Here is a 16593-nt window from a genome sequence, read left to right as displayed (position 1 = left end):
TACCCAAGCTTGATCTAGACGATCAGAAGGATTGTAAGCGGGAAGCAAAAAAGGGGAGAATAGGCCCAGAAAAACATTAGCAAAGCCACCCTGGACCTAAAGGAGCCTCAGCGGATATGGGGAAGAGGTGAGCGTTACCCAAGGGCAAGGGTTGGGTCCAGGCTTTGAAGCGCTCCATCGCCCATCATGAAACAAGATGTTTCATTTACTTTGAGTGAAATAATCTCGGCAATCAAAGTGCTACAGATCAATTGGCCTTGCTTGACTGAAGTGTTTTCCCCAGGCAACCACATACACTGCTGATGAGAAGTTAAATCTGTTCCATCAGTCTGGAAGGCAATTTAGCCATGTGTATAAGAAACTTTAAAATCATACATAGCCTTTGACCCAGTAATTCTGTCTATAAAATTTTTTTCCGTAAGAAATGATCAAAAAATGTCCTCAAAAATTTATACATGCTGTACACCAGAAACTGACAACAACATTGTAAACTGACTGTACTTCCATTTTTGAAAAGGTAAACAGCAAATTAAATAAAAAAGATTTATGTATAAGGATTTTCATTGCTGAGAACAACGATCATTTAGAAAAATCAGAGAAAACAACTAGTAATATAGCATTGCCTGATTGGATTAGGACATAACCAAACAACAGAATACTAAGCAGCCATTTAAAAACAAATCACATTCTTGAAGAATATTTAAGAATGTGGATAATATAATAAGTGATCGTGGCACATGAAAAAGGCAGATTGTGAAATAGTATATATACTCGTATTTCATTTTGTAAAAAAGAAAGAAAAGTAAAAAACAAGAAGAAAAGAAAGTGGAGGAGTCTCCACTCATTCCGTAACCTTGGATGAGTGGCATAACTTCTCTAAATGTAAGCTACCTCTTCTATAAACAATGATTTAATCTTCTGCCTTATAAAAATTAAGTGAAGAAAATGTAGGTGGGGCTCCTTGTAGACTTCAGTGATCGTGTAAAGGGGTGGGAGATGATGAGGAAAGAACAAAAGTTAAAAACAATTAGAGGTGCTCCCTTGGGCAGCATATATACTAAAATTGGATGGATACAGAGAAGATTAACATGGTCCCTGTTTAAGGATGCCATGCACATTCGTGAAGCGTTCCATTAGAAAAAAAGAAAAGAAAAGAAGCAATAAGAAGGCACACGCACTCTGCCTGGAGGACTTTACCTGAGAAAGAGAGAATATAAACAAGTGGAAACATACTGAAGCATTTACAAGCCAGCGGACACCGCATCCCCCAAGAGGCCCCGCCCCTCCTCCCTCTTGGTACCCGACCCGCCTCTTTCTGCTCCTCCAGTCCACAGGCTCCTCCCTTTTCCAGGCTTTGACACAGGCCGTTCCCTCCACCTGGAACATTCTCCCCCAACTTCTTTTCCTAGAAAATCCTGACTTTCAGAACCCTGTTCCAATGTCTCTTCTTCAAGGATGCCCTCTTCAGTCGGGTTGGTCCCCATAATATCGGGTCCCCAAAACTCTTACAGGATCTTGTCCTTCACCTTTATAGCGTGTGATCACCACGGAAATTTATAAATCCACAATGACTTGTTTTCCATCAAGTTCCATGATAACTTGCCCTCCACTTGAATAGAAGCCCTCCTGCTCTCTATCAAATCCCCTGCAATGAACACAGTGCCTCACGCGTGGTCAGGACTATGAACACGGACCCGATATGCCTCCTATAACCGGGGGATCCAGAGAACCTGTGAAGCGTCCCCAGGGCACACTGAAATCATTGGAGCAGAGTTAAAGCAGACCATTGCTCAAGCCTCACCCCAGAAAAACTGTTTTAATGGGCCTTTCCAGGGCCGGGGCGTGGACGTCACTGGACATTCCCAGGTGACCCTAAAACCCTGCCATTGGTGAAAATCACTGCTGAGAATCCAGGACCCGTCCTGGAGACTTTACATCCTGGCCGCTGCTGTTTTGGCATGTTAGTTTGCTGCAAGGGCGCTGTCCATCCAGAGGTCTCCAGGAGGCCGTATGAATGCTTGTTACACTAAGCAGAGGCCTTCCGGGACCCGGGGCAGGACACACAGGGCTGGATGCTCACTTCCGTTTAGATAAACTGTTTCTAAACAGTGTCATTTGAGTCTGAGTCCGTTTATCCATAGCAGACGGATTCACCTCCAAACTGAACCTTCTCGCAGAAAAAGCTATTTCCTGTTACAGATGTTGCTTCTCCCTCACTCCATCACAGACTAGAAACCTTCCACAGCAGGAAAGTGAATCTGATGATGTAAGAGCTTGCAAAGGTGTTGGGAGGTCACGCAGGGTGGCCTGGAAACTCGTTAGAAATGCAGAGTATTAGGCCCATCCCAAGCCTGCTGAATGGAAATCTACATTTTCACAAAATCCTCCCCCCACACCCTGAGATTCCACCCCACCCTCAGCCTGGTGATCCACATGCACATGTAAAGCTGAGAAGCACTAGTCTCCAACTCACTGTGCATTGGAATCCCCTGAAGAGTTTGTTCAGTGAGGTAGAGTTGATTTGCAGTATTGGTTTCAGGTGTACAACGTAGTAACAAAATTTTTATAGGTTATACTGTTTTTAGCTATTATAAAATACTGGCTCTATTCCCTGTACTTTTTTTTTTTTCAATATTAATGACTAAGCCCCACCCCCAAGGGATTCTGGTTTAATTGATACGACATGTGGCCCAGGCAATGAGATTTTTAAATTCTAATGTGAACCAAAATGTGAGAACTAGGCCAATCATCCCTTTTTCTGCTGAAAAAGAGAAACTGAAGCCAGGTGAGTTGAATGACTTGTCTAAGGCTTCATGGTCAAGACTTAGACTGCACATGATCGCAAAAGACCCCAGGTCCACGGTAGAAAGTCAAGCACTGAATTGTACAGTATTATCAGCAGTAATACTTATAGTGGTTAAATAGCATCCGCCCAAAAGATATACCCAAGTCCTTTCTGTTGGTAAGTGGGAATGTGACCTTATTTAGAAATAAGATCTTGCAGATCTTGAAATGAGATCACCCTGGATTTAGAGTGGGTCCTAAATCCAATGATGCATGTCCTTATAATAAGATGAGAAAACAGAGATGTAGACCACCTGGAGATGGTGGCAGAGATCGGATGGAGTAATATGTCTAGGAGCCGAGGACCCCTCGGATTGCCGACACCCACCAGCAGCTCAGACAGAGGGGTGGGTCGGCTTCTCTCTCAGAACTCCAAGCTGGAACCAATCCTGAGACACCTTGATTTCAGAATCCTGGCCCCCTGCACTATGAGAATAAAGTTTTGTCATTTTTAAGCCACTCAGTTTGTGGTGATTTTTTCCGGCAGCCCCCCGTTAAGCTTGCCTGCTCATCTGATGCCAGGCTGGGCACTCCAGAAAATTCTGTCTGCATCCAGCCTCGAACCAAACAGCAGGGCAACCCGGGAAAGGAAAAGTTAGCTCAGAGAGCTTCCCAGAGACATTTGCTTAACTAGTACGTTGGTTCCTGTAGGAGTCTAAGAAGTTCTTCTTGGCCATGTCACTTTATTTGGACAGTAAAGGAAAAGATGGCCCTGGGATGACCCAGGCAAAGGTTCATGTGTGGTTCCCTGTGAGCTATAAAGGCGTGGAAAATCGGGTGGAGAGAGCTGGCTTGTATTTTGTATTTCTTGCTGTTATTTCCTTAATGATTTAGATTGGAATGAATGCCTTCTGTAGCCCATATTTATCAAGATGACAGTTTGCTTTTTCCCCCATGTCAAACTCTTCACAGATCTCCACACTGGAATTCTTGCTAGTCATCCTCTGTTGGAGAGATCTTGAAATGTTATAGTTCTCCTCAGTGATCTGTATGAAGGCCCCCGGAGGAATCAGCGTAAGGGATGATCATCACTCATTTGTGCTCCCAGACTGACAGCAGAAGGATGCAGACTTCACTCTCGAGGTCCCCTTGAAGACCTCACAGTCTGATGGGGAAATCTCACACTGTGTAGCCATCACTTTGCGTCCACACATCTAAAGGCTGTAAAAGACATAGAAATCGTTAAGTACAAAATACTATGGGAATAGACTCACAGACAGAAAATAAACCACAGAGGGAGGGATAAATTGGGAGTTTGGGATTAACAGATACACACTACTATATATAAAAGAGATAAACAACAAGGACCTACTGTGTAGCAGAGGGAACTCTATTTAATATCTTGTAATAATGTGTAATGCAAAAGAATACGAAAAGGAAACTACATATGGATATGTACATGAATATTGGAATCATTGCACTGTGTGCCAGAAATGAACACAACATTGTAAATTAACTATACTTCAGTAAATAAATAAATAATTTAAAAAATAAAAAATAACCCCTGTATGGATGCGCAAAGGAGATAGCAACTCACTTGTTCTCCTTGGATGAATCAATCACATTTTTTTTCCCCTAAAGCAAATATTTGTAGAGGACAGGGAAGTGGCAGATATAGAGGAAGTACACAGTTTAGAGACTGGAGCCGTAAATTTTGAGATTTCAAGATGGGGTAACAGTTTATTTCAGAATGTGAGAGTTGTGTGATAGACTTCAGAGGTCTAACCTTGGTCTCAGGATCATGAATATTCTTGATATACGTGAGTAAAGATTAGACTCTATCAACCCATATCTAAGCAGAGGGATTTTAATTACCCAGAGGTCAGGGAGTTAGCACAGGACGTGATTAAATGCCTGAGCAATGACCCTGGGCAATGAGGGAGTTGCCCAACTCAGTAAAACTTTTTACTCCATTCAGCAGAACTGTGTTTGCATGGAGAATAACCACTATAAGTCAAATTAAAAAAATAAAATAAAATTCAGTGTCTAAGGTGTGGTCAGAATTCAGAAACACAGAACAACAAAGACCCAAGCATTGGGAGAGAACACAGGCCAAAAAAAGAAGATATGAATTGAAACGATGCTGGACTGTAATTCCCATGTGTAGTCCAGCCCTGAAGACAATTTTAATTGTATGTACAAACTACAAGGTCTACAAATGACTGTGCTGGATGGTGTGTTTTTATGCAGAGTTTATTTTAACATTAAAAAATCTTCATTCAGTTATTACGTTCACTGGTAATTATCCAAAACCCTCTTCTTTATAGTCCATATTACATTTTGCTTTAATTTTGACACACAAAGCACTTGAAGGAGAAAACAAACAGATATTATCTAAACTAAAAGACAATCTACTGGCCAGGAGAAAATATTTGCAAACTATGTGACTGACTTAACTTCTAGAATATACAAACAGCTAATACAACTCAACAACAAAAAAATAAACAATCCAATCAAAAAGTGGGCAGAAGACCTAAACAGACATGAAAAGATTCTCAGTATTGCTAATTATCAGTGAGATGCAAATCAAAACTACAGTGAGGTATCACCTCACACCAGCAGTTATTGTTCGTAGACTTTTTAATGATAGCCATTCTAACTGGTGTGATTCCCAGGCCCACCTGCACATCTGCTTATCCCAAATCCCTGACAGTGTTGCACAGGAATCCTTATTTTCAACAAACTTCCCATCAGATTCTGGTGGGAAGTGGAGTTGGGGGCCCAGCTGGTGGGGGGTGCACTGAACAGCCATGTGGAGCCACTGTCAGAGGGTTGAGGGACACCCCCCAGCCCCCCACCTACCCTGGGACAGGAGATTGATGAGCAAAGACGTGCCCAACGTCACACAGCTGGGCAGTGATTCACGGTTTCTAATCAGATTCACGCACATTATCACACTGCAGCCTCCGATCAGCTCTGTAAAGTGAGTGAGGAGCCACCTGTCCTACTCTCCCTGGGAGAGAAAGAAGGGTCTCCCATGTTTTCTAAGCAGCCTCTCCCTGTTCGTGTCCTGGGGCGGCCATAACAAAGTACCACTGACTGGGTGGCTGAGACCAAGAAATGTATTTCCTCACCGTCCTGGGGGCTGGAAGTCTGGGATCACGGTGTTAAATCAAGGCGCAGGCTGATTTCTCCTGAGGCATCTCTTCTTAGCTTATGGATGGCCACCTCCTCCCCGTGTCCTCACACGCTCCTTCTTCTGTCTGTGACTGTCCTGTTCTCTTCTGGTAAGAACCCCAGTCCTATTGGATCACAGCCCACCCATATGACCCATTTTAACTTAATTTCCTTCAAAGACCCTTAAAGCCCCAAAGACTCCAAATAGAGTCTCATCTAAGGTACTGGGGCTTAGGGCTTTAACACATGAACTTGGGATAGGACACAATTCCACCGGTCACACTCTCCCTACTCCGAAGTGCTGCAGTTGCTACTTGATCTAGACTAACATCAAAGTAATTAGGAAAGAAAAACTAAGCCCTCAAGTTTAATACGAATCAAGCACTTTTAATTCGTTTTAAACTCCAAAATATCTTTTGGGTTATTAATGCAGAGACGTTTCTGAGAAATACTATTTTTAAGCCCTTAGGCTAAAAATCTGTGTTCAAATTTATTATCAAAGAAGGCAGCAATTCACAAATAATTAATCTTGCCTCTCAAAAAAAAATCTGATGGCACAGGGAAATATACACAAAATGTTATGATAACTCACAGAGAAAAAAATGTGACAATGAGTGTGTATATGTCCATGAATAACAGAAAAATTGTGCTGAACACTGGAATTTGACACAACATTGTAAAATGATTATAAATCAATAAAAAATGTTAAAAAAAATCTGATGAGTTTTGATTTTAGGAAGGAAAACTCTAAAAATAGATCTAAGTAGGGAAATAAAACATCACATTTTGGAGCAGATGAGTTGGTGGAGTAGCAACCATCCCAGTGTTTCATTGAACAAAATAATCTTTGACCTTGCTTGTGCCTTGTGAAGGCAGGATTCTGGAGGTCAAAGGTTAATTGGTCTGGAAATGATAATATGTTTAGCAGCAAAATAAACTGGGAAATAATATGTGAGTAAAGGCCAATCTGTTCTCACTCTCTCAAATTCCTAGGAAAACACAATGAAATTGACGATCCTTGTGGTTCTTTGCACACACAGAAAGGACATTTTTCCTTTTTTGTGGACTGAAGGAGATTGTGCCAATATAAACTTCTGCTTTTCGTCTTCTGAGCAGTTCAGGGCAACAGTGATATCTCTGACCCAGGGGTATGTCTTTAGAAGCACTGGATCCTCTTCACACAAAATTAATTAATGGTGAATTTTCAGATCTTTCCTAAGCGGCCCACTCGGTGATGGCTCAACCCTACCCCACCCACAGCTTGCTAAATAAAGCAGCTCTGTGAGATCGGGAGTGTGGGGGCCACTCCAGTAGAAGTCTGCAATGTGGACTTCTAACCTCGGATTTACCACTTTCTCTGTGTTAAGTCAACTTAATTCAATTCTCTGGGCCTCGGGATTTCTCATCCCGTAATGACAGGGTGACTGTCATCCGTAATGACTCAGTGACCTCTGAAGTCTTTGCAATGATTATTTTTAATTGAAGTAGAGTTGATTTAAAATGTTTCAGGTGTTCAGCAAAATAATTCAGTTTTTTACATATATATATATATATATATATATATATATATATATATATATATATATATATTCTTTTTCAGATTCTTTTCCATTATAGTCTATTACAAGATATTAAATATAGTTCCCCATGGTAGACAGTAGGTCCTTGTTGTTTATCTCTTTTATGTATAGTAGTGTGTATCTGTTAATCCCAAACTCCTAATTTATCCCTCCCCTCCCTCGTTTCCCCTTTGGTAACCATAAATTTGTTTTCTAGGTCTGTGAGTCTGTTTCTATTGTGCAAATAAGTTCATTTGTCTCATGCTATGATCTTTTTATTCCTTTTTAATTTTTTAAGAAAAAGGTGTGAGATCATGAAAAATATATTTTCATTTTACCTCTCTGACAGAAGATGGAAGAGGTGAAAGAGGAAGGAGAAGGGGGGAAACATTAACAGGAAATGAATGAATTTTCCTCCAGACAGGCACTGCTGCCCCAGCGGTGGCTGGGGCACCCCCAGGAGGGGAGAAGTTCAGAGGGGGTCCCTGCAAACACACGTCACCTGTTGGGAGCAGCCCGAACTGATGGAAACTGGACCGGGACTAGAACTCAGGTCTTCTGACTCAAAGCACAGTGTTGTCACTGTCTAGCTGTGTGACCTTTGGAAAGTCACATAAACATCTCTGGCCCCCAGTTTATTCATCTACAGAAGGAAGGCGTTACATTAGATGGTGTCTCTCTTCTCTGGGATTGCATTAGTGAGACAGCTGGTATTGTTCATTGATAAGGCAGTGGTTCAAAGAAGATCCATCTGTTTTTAATGAAATTCCATTTGAGACACCTTTATAAATGCTCCGGGTCTAGGAGATAACATATTAAGAGATACTGAAAGCATACATATTGAAGCCAGATGGCGATATATAAAGCCCAGACCCAATTAAATAGAATTAAACCAGTGACAGTGAGAACTGGGAAGGCTTTGAGAGATTTGGAGAGGGAGTTAAAGTTTACGGGGCATCAGAAAAGTAAGAGAGTATTTTCCCTGGAAATTGGACGTTAGCAGAAACATCATTCTAGGAAATTGACATTCCTTGGACTCTGACGGAGTGAAAGGAACTAAGGAAAGTAAGGAAACAGGAGCCAGAGGTGAAGCAGAAGAAACGGCTGGGAATGCTATCCATGGGGATGTGCAGCGGGAGAAAGGCACGAAACCTGGAGAGATGACAGTTCCCACACACAACTCAAATTCACCTGTGTGTTTCATTTCGCTGTGTTTTTAAGCCATAAACTTTATTGTTTAGAGCAGTTTTAGGTTCATAGCAAAATTGAGTGGAAAATAGTGAGTTCCCATATGCCCTCTGTCCCCACACAGGTCCAACTTCCTTGCGCCACAGGGGTGCATCTGTTAAAACGGATGGGTCTACGCTGCTACATCACCATGACCCACAGTCCACAGTTTACATTAGGGCTCCCTCTTGGTGTTGCACAACCTATGGGTTTTTGACAAATGTGTAACAACAGAGGTCCACCATTGTAGTATCATACAGAATAGCTTCTCTGCCCTAAAACTCTTCTGTGCTTCGCCTGTCATCCCTCCCTGCCCCCTCACCCCTGGAAATCACAGATCTTTTTATTGTCATCATAATTTTGCCTTTTCATAATGCCATATATTTGGAATCATACAGTACATAGCATTTACAGATTGACTTCTTTCACTGAGTAATATGCATTTAAGGCTCCTCTGTGTCTTTTCATGACTTGATAGCTTATTTCTTTCTAGTGCTAATACTGCATCGTCTGGATGTAGCACAGTTTATTATGCACTCACCTACTGAAGGACATCTTTCGTTGCTTCCAAATTTTGGCATTTCTGAATAAAGCTGCTAGAAATACCCGTAGGCAGGTATAGACATAAGTTCTGAATTCACTTGGGTAAATACCAAGAAGTCTGATTGCTGAATCAGATGGTAAGAGTTGTTTAGTTTTATAAGAAACTGCCAAATTGTCTTCCAAAGTGGCTGTACCGTTTTGCATTCCCGCTGGCAATGAATGAGAGTTCCTGTTGCTCCACATCCTCTTCAGCATTTGGTGTTGTCAGTGTTCTGGATTTTGGCCACTATAATAGGTGTATAGCTCATTGTTGTTTTAATTTGCATGCCCCTGATGATCTGTGATGTGCTTGCTTTTAATATGCTTCCTTGCCATCTGTCTATCTTCTTTGGTGACTATTCAGGTCTTTTGCTCATTTCTAAATCAGGTCGTTCCTTTTCCTATGATTGAGTTTTAAGGGTTCTTAGTATATTTTTGGATAACATTCCTTTATCAGATGTCTTTTGCAAATATTTTCTCCCACTCTGGAGCTTGTCTTCTCATTCTCTTTGCCATGTTATTAAAATAGTTGATATCTGGTTAAAATGAACAAGACCAACTTTGAAGGGGAAAAGAAATGACAAGGCCTGCCTCCAAAGGGAGCATGATGGAAAGCTGGCCGGTAGAGGGAAAGCAGAAGGTAGTACATAACACAGTTCCGTCTTGGTAGGTACGTTCTGGTACCTGTACCCACAGTGTGGACCAAAGTACTAAGAGGGCTTCTTCACACCACATGGGAAAACTCATGCCCAAAAGTATAATCTCAGAGGGCGGCCAGGGTGGTTTGCAGAATTCACCTTAGTTTCTTCTCTTCTTCCCACTTTCTTCATAGTTCATCTAAAACATTTTGTAGGCAAGGGGGGGGGTCCTTATCACAACAAGATTCGATGTCACTTCTTCTGAGAACCTCTCTCTAGCCTTCCAAGTACTGATTTGATTCCTGCTTTTGTGCGCTCAGGACCATATGAATCAGAGACCTCTTACCCCTCATTCCGAGGGCCTGGGCACTTGTTACAGCCCTCACCAGAGCAAAAGTTCCACAAGGCAAGGACCACCTGTCTTATTTCCAGCTCTATCCCAAGAACCAGCACAGTACCTGCATATGATCAGTTCTTGACACATATTTGTGGCAGGAATAAATGAAGTAAAAGCCCTGGAAGATGGGACTCTCATCGTATTAGTTTGCTTGGACTGCCAGTGCAAAGCACCCCAAACTGGGCAGCTCAAACAGCAGAAAATGATTGTTCCCCATTCTGGAAGCTAGAAGCCTGAGATCAAGGTGTCAGTAGGACTGTGCTCCCTCTGAAGATGCTAGGGAAGGATTTTTCCCAGGCCCCTCTCCTAGCTTCACGTGGTTCCTGGGCTCGTGGCATAACTCCAGTCTTCACATGGCATTCGCCCTGAGGATCCGTCTGTCTCTGTATCCAATCTCTCCTCTTATAAGAACACCAGCCATATTGGATCAGGACCCACCGTCATGACTTCATTTTAACTTGATCACCTCTCTGAGAACCTGATCTCCAAGTAATGTCACCTTCTGAGAGACTGGTGGAGGGTAGGAATCCAACATACCTTTTTTGGGGGGAGGCGGTGCAATGCAACCCATAATACTCACCTAGGAACCTTGAAATGTATCATGTAGGCAGATAGGCCATTTAAACAGGAGTAGGGCACAGTTAAATTTTCATTTTGGAGAGATCATTCTGGGTGGGTGGGTACAGTTCAGTGGTACAGCACATGCTTCGCATGCAGGAGGTCCTGGGTTCAATTTCCCCCCACCCCCCAAAAAATAAACGGATAGATCATTCTGGTAGAGGTGTGACGGTTGGAACAGAAGCACGCGAGGCTGAGGAAGGAAGCTGAGGAAGGTCTATAGGTCCAGCTGATTGGGAATAAGTCCCAGAGCAACACAGGAGTCGTGGGAAAAGAGACAGAACAGTTTCAGAGAGATTTTGGAGACAGACAGGCAAAGATGCAATGACTAATTGAAGGTGACTAATTAAAGAGGGGAAACCAGTTTCTCGTTTTGAGAATTCCCGAAGGGGAGCAGGTCAAAGAAGAGGAGAATTAGCTCAAGTTTTGGAATTGCAGAGTTGAGTGCTCTTTGACCACAATGCCTACCTCCCCGAATTTCTCCCGATTCACTGAAATCCAGGATAATTTCCAACACCCTCATCCAGCATCACCTAATGACAAAGAGATAAATGCATATGGATTGCTACTTAACAGAGACACCCAATGTTTCTTGGAATTTTTAAACTATTCATTCTGAAATAATTACATACAAAATTGTGTAAAAAAAAAAAAAAGGTCTTATATATCTTTCAATTAGCGTCCTCAAATTCTACCAACTTACAGAACCATAGCACAATAATTATACTATGAATTGATTGTATTATTATTAATCATACAAATTAATCTGATTAATCATTGTATTATTAGTTGGCTGTATGATTAATTGACACATAACAGGGAACTATATTCAGTACCTTGTACTAGCCTAAAATGAAAAAGAATATGAAAAGGAATATATATATACACATATATGTGTGTATATATTTATATACGTTAACTGAGTCACTATGCTGTATACCAGAAATGAACACATTGTGAATGGACTATACTTCAATTAAAAATAAATAAATACTGACACATAATCTATAAGTGATCTAGTGCTTTAGATTTTTTTCAAGGCAATAATTATTCAAAGAAATTCAGAACAGTACCTGACAGAGTAGACACTGAATAAATATTTATGGATGAATGAATAGATGAATGAATGAAAGATAATGTCAGAAGGGTAAGCGAGCTCACATCCAGAAGCTGAGTTAGGAACACTTTCCGAGTGATCTCATTTCAACTTTATTGCAACCTGTGAGACCAACAATTAATTACGCTGGATTTCATACAAGGAAATTAAAGGTATAGAGGTTTTGCCCATTAAAATAGGCGGGGTGGATTGAAAAATCAAAGAAAGACCAATCTCAAGGAATAGGTAGGGCTTAGAGACAGACCTGGGGGAGGACTCACCTCATCCTCAGAAGCGTGGGATGAAGGGCCTGTTTTCCACAGGGACACACCTCATCTGGCAGGACGTGCGACATACCAGAGAACACCTGGGCTTTAACACCCGCAAACCCAGCCACCTCTCCTCAGCTGCATCCAATCCTGCAGCAGTTGGTTCTGAGGCTTTGCTCATTTCTGAAGGAGCCTTTTTGGTTGTGGCAGAACCATGCCAGTTCAACTGCGGAGTAGGAAAAGTTTATCTTCTCCTGTTCTCCCTTCCCAAGTCCTTCCCCCACCTACCTGTTAGAGAGCATCACACAGAAGCACAGCCTGCTTTAGACTCTCCCTTCTTCCTCTGCCTGGCCCAGGCTCACCTGGCCCTTGTCCTGTTCTCCGCGGTCCTGTCTTGTGACTGACCACTCTGACAGCCACTAAGAGACAGTGGAGAAAGGGAATTTCCCTGCAGATTAGACACAATATAGGGCTGTCTTGTCCTGGACCAGCTCTTAGCAAAACTGTGACTGTCTGATGGCATTCCAGGTAAGCAACCCTACCCTCTAGCTGCACCCTTTCCCAGGCACCTGCAAATCTAAGGAATAGTTTCAATGAGCCCAGACGCTTTCATCTTCCCACACATAGAAAAGCACTAAAATCACTAACTTAAGATGACCAGTTTTTGTGATTAGCAATAATCTTTCGATGTTTGACTACATGGTTTTTTTTTTTTTTAAACAAAAACTCCTATATATCCTGGCTCATCTCTTACCTCTTCAGAACAATTCCTCAGAGCTCGCTGAGAGGCCATCTCCCGGGCTATGGTTCTCAGTAAGTTCCCCGAATAAAACACAACTCAAACCTTGTAGGTTGTGCATTTTTCTTTCGTGGCCACATCTACCCAGGATGGTGATGGTGTGTTCCCACCAGATGCCCTCTTATTCTTCCCAGGCATGGACCCCCAGTGAAGAATTTCAGGATGACAACAGCAGAACATTTAGGCAAGGATGGGGTCTTTGTAAGCACAGAGCCCTGGGCAACCACACAGGCTGCAGCCCCACGAAGACAGCCTCACATCCAGCCTGACGATTCTGCTCTGTGCTGCTGAAGAGAGTCTGAAATCTCCCAGCCTGCCACCACCAGCCAAATTCAGAGATGAGAGGGCTGCATGATTAGCCCAAACTACTGGTTAGCCCAAACTATTGTGTTTATTAACACAAAGGACCCCGTTAATGACATTGTTGGACCCACACTTCTCCGCAATGAATGAAACAAAAGGGCAGGTGAGAACAGTTCTTTCGAGAGGACAGGGTTCAGCGTGACTGGCAGGCATGTGTTTCGCCTGCTCTCTGAAACTGGGGCACATGTTGCTTTGGATGCTGGGACCCAAATGGGAAGGAACAGATGCTGTCAATTCAGGTAGGCTAAAGATGCTATCTCAAAATGCAGTCAAGACACGCACACTTCTGAAACAGAAGCTGATTTGAAATTAGCAACAAATGCACAAACACAAAGAGGCACTGATGCTTACGAGTTCTGTCCATCGTCTGAGCGCACCCTGGAAACCAGCAATGAGAAGTCGGACCATCCAGTTCTGTCACAGTGCTTCAGAAGGAAACAACAACTGTAAAAGCAAAGTTGGATGAAACAAGGGGTCTCGGTTAGCAATGTGAGCAGGGCAAGGGATGCAGTATCACATTTCTTTAGTATAAGGACATCTTTCAATTCGACTCAGAGCTTTATGAAGGACCTTGGGGAAAGCTGTTGGCCACAAAGAGAACAAAGCTCAGGAGGGATGGTAGCTGAAGACAGGAAATACACGGCAGCACAGAAAGCTGTTTGGAAGCAGGGCGGAAAATGATCCCTGGGTCATGAGTCAGTGACACAGAATAAGATCCCATATTGAAAAGCTTGCTTTGTTCTGATCAGAAAAAAAAAATAGAATTTACAACGAAAGGACTAAAGGCTGTTCTCTGATCATCGTCAGCACAGATTAATGCTATTATTGGAGTTCTGTGAGTAGTTCTAGACACCAGAAGGTTCTGAGCGTCATACCAAAAGACTGAAGCTTTGGAAAATAGATCCTACCATACAAGACAGTCTCAATTCTCAATTTGCCAATGCTCTGGAATGCATATTATTATGGGAACTGGTTCATTTACCTTGAAGAAAAGACAATAAAGGGGCATGTTGAAAAGGATGTAAGATTTTTACCACTGCTCTCTTCTCTATTAAAGATCTTTTATCCCTACTCCCATCTTGCCCCTCCCAGGCAGACACCAAACTCTGGTGGCTCCAGGTGTGTTAGTCAGGGCTCTTTAGAGAAACAAAGTATATATATATAGAGAGAGAGAGAGACAGACAGACAGACAGAGAGACAGATACAGAGAGAGAGAAAGAGAGAGACAGACCAAGAGAGACAGACAGAGAGACAGAGGCAGAGACAGAGAGACAGACCAAGAAAGACAGAGACAGAGAGACAGAGAAACACAGAGAGAGACAAAGAGACAGACAGAGAGACAATGAGACAGATTTATATAAAGAGAGACTCATACAATTATGGAGGCTGAGAACTTCCACGATCTGCTCTCTGCAAGCTGGAGACCCAGGAAAGCTGGTGGTATCATTTGAAGGCTGGAGAGCTAGGGAACACATGGTATAGACTCTAGTCTGAGTCTGAAGTCCGGAGAACTAGGAAGGCCAAGATCAGGACAAGTCAGTGTTCCAGCCCCATCAGTCAGGCAGCGAGCAAATTCAACCTTCCTCCACCTTCTTGACCTACTCAGGCCCTCAGTGGATCGCGTGGTGCCAGTCCACACTGAGGAGGGCCATCGACTGTACTCGGTCCACCAACTCAAATCTTTTCTGGAAACACCCTTACAGACAGCTATCTGGGCATCCCTTGGCCCAGTCAAGTTGCCATATAAAATGACTCATCATTCCCTGGACACAGAAGCTGGGCTATCCTGTTACCTCTCCATCTGTTAAAACTCCTCTCCTCCTTCAAGCTTATCTGCCTGCTGTCATCTCCTTCCGCCCACCCTCCTGGCCCCCCAAGAATGTGAGCTTTGGTAGGACTGACTCCCTGCTTTGTTCCCCCTTTCAGCTTCAGCTCTTAAGAGTAAGTGCTCAACCAATATTTATTGAATGAATTCATTGAACAAAGCATCTCTTGAGAATTTATCATGGATAGGATAACAAAATAAATACACTGGGCTCAAAGAAACTACACACAGGCAGTGCACTCAGGTTTCAAAAAGGAGAAAAAAATGAAGTTTCAAGACTATAGACCAGCAGCTTGACTACAGCCTCTGAAAACATGTAAAAGAATAATGATCATGTGGAGCCACGTAGGTTCATGGGTCATAGATTGTGTCTGATTCACATTACAGTCATCCCCTCTTATTTGCTGGGGATACTTTCCAAGACCCCCAGTGGATCCTGAAACCCAAGATAGTACCGAATCCTATATATGCTGTTTTTTCCTATACGTACATACCTATGATAAGGTTTAATTTATAAATTAGGCTCAGCAAGAGACTAAGAACAATAACTAATAATAAAATAGAACAATTACAACAATATAGGGTAATAAAAGTTATGTGAATCTGGTCTCTCTCTCAAAATATCTTATTGTTCTGTATCATCACCCTTCTTGTGATAATGTGAGATGATAAAATGCCTACTCGATGAGATGAAGTAAGGGGGGTGACATCTGCATTGTGACTACAGTTAGGCTTCTGTTGACCTTCTGACAATAGGTCAGAAGGAGGGTCAGCAAGAGATATCATCATGCTGCTCAGAACAGGTGCACAAGTTAAAGCATGAGTTGTTTATTTCTGTAATTGTCCATGTAATATGCCTGACAATGAAGCCCATGCAGGTTGTCCCTCCTCCCCGCCCCACCAGCCTGCTTTCTACTTCTAAATTGGTTTTATACAGTTGCGTGGTGTCCCCCGTGTAAGGTGAGACTTCTAACCAAGAGTGACAATAACCCTTACAATCAGTGATCAGAAACTACGTTACCACGATCAACAAGGGAAGGAAATGACACACCCGGGAAATCCCCACTGGAAACCCCCCCCCCCCTCCTCCCCGCAGCCTCTGGTGGGCTTGGTCTCCGCGATTCTCCCGGCCCGCCTTCCAGCCCCGCCCCGCCAGGCCGTCCCGCAGCCCAGCCCGGCCTTTTCCTTCCGGATGGACTCCTCCGGGCCGGGCGAGGGGGCGGAGTCGCCCCGGGCCCCGCCCACGGCGCGCGCCCTCG

General features: G+C 43.0%; 1 long non-coding RNA gene and 1 other non-coding gene across 3 annotated transcripts; one reads left to right on the top strand and one right to left on the bottom strand.

Moving 5' to 3' along the window:
* Nucleotides 1-1033: 1033 nt before the first annotated feature.
* On the top strand, nucleotides 1034-1140 carry LOC116660114. The gene has a single exon (XR_004315499.1). It is a non-coding gene; the product is annotated as a U6 spliceosomal RNA (small nuclear RNA).
* A 7555-nt stretch (nucleotides 1141-8695) lies between these two features.
* On the bottom strand, nucleotides 8696-16486 carry LOC116659970. 2 transcript variants are annotated; one of them, XR_004315316.1, is made up of 5 exons: nucleotides 14885-16486; nucleotides 13861-13953; nucleotides 12360-12573; nucleotides 12056-12201; nucleotides 8696-11515 (listed from the first exon to the last, which is right to left on the bottom strand). It is a non-coding gene; the product is annotated as an uncharacterized LOC116659970 (long non-coding RNA). The 2 variants fall into 2 exon arrangements; XR_004315315.1 differs by having other exon boundaries at nucleotides 12360-13953.
* Between the last annotated feature and the right edge of the window lie 107 nt (nucleotides 16487-16593).

Source organism: Camelus ferus, chromosome 26, assembly GCF_009834535.1.
Source record: "Camelus ferus isolate YT-003-E chromosome 26, BCGSAC_Cfer_1.0, whole genome shotgun sequence".
Classification (NCBI taxonomy): domain Eukaryota; kingdom Metazoa; phylum Chordata; class Mammalia; order Artiodactyla; family Camelidae; genus Camelus; species Camelus ferus.
This window is presented reverse-complemented; position numbering and strand designations above follow the sequence as displayed.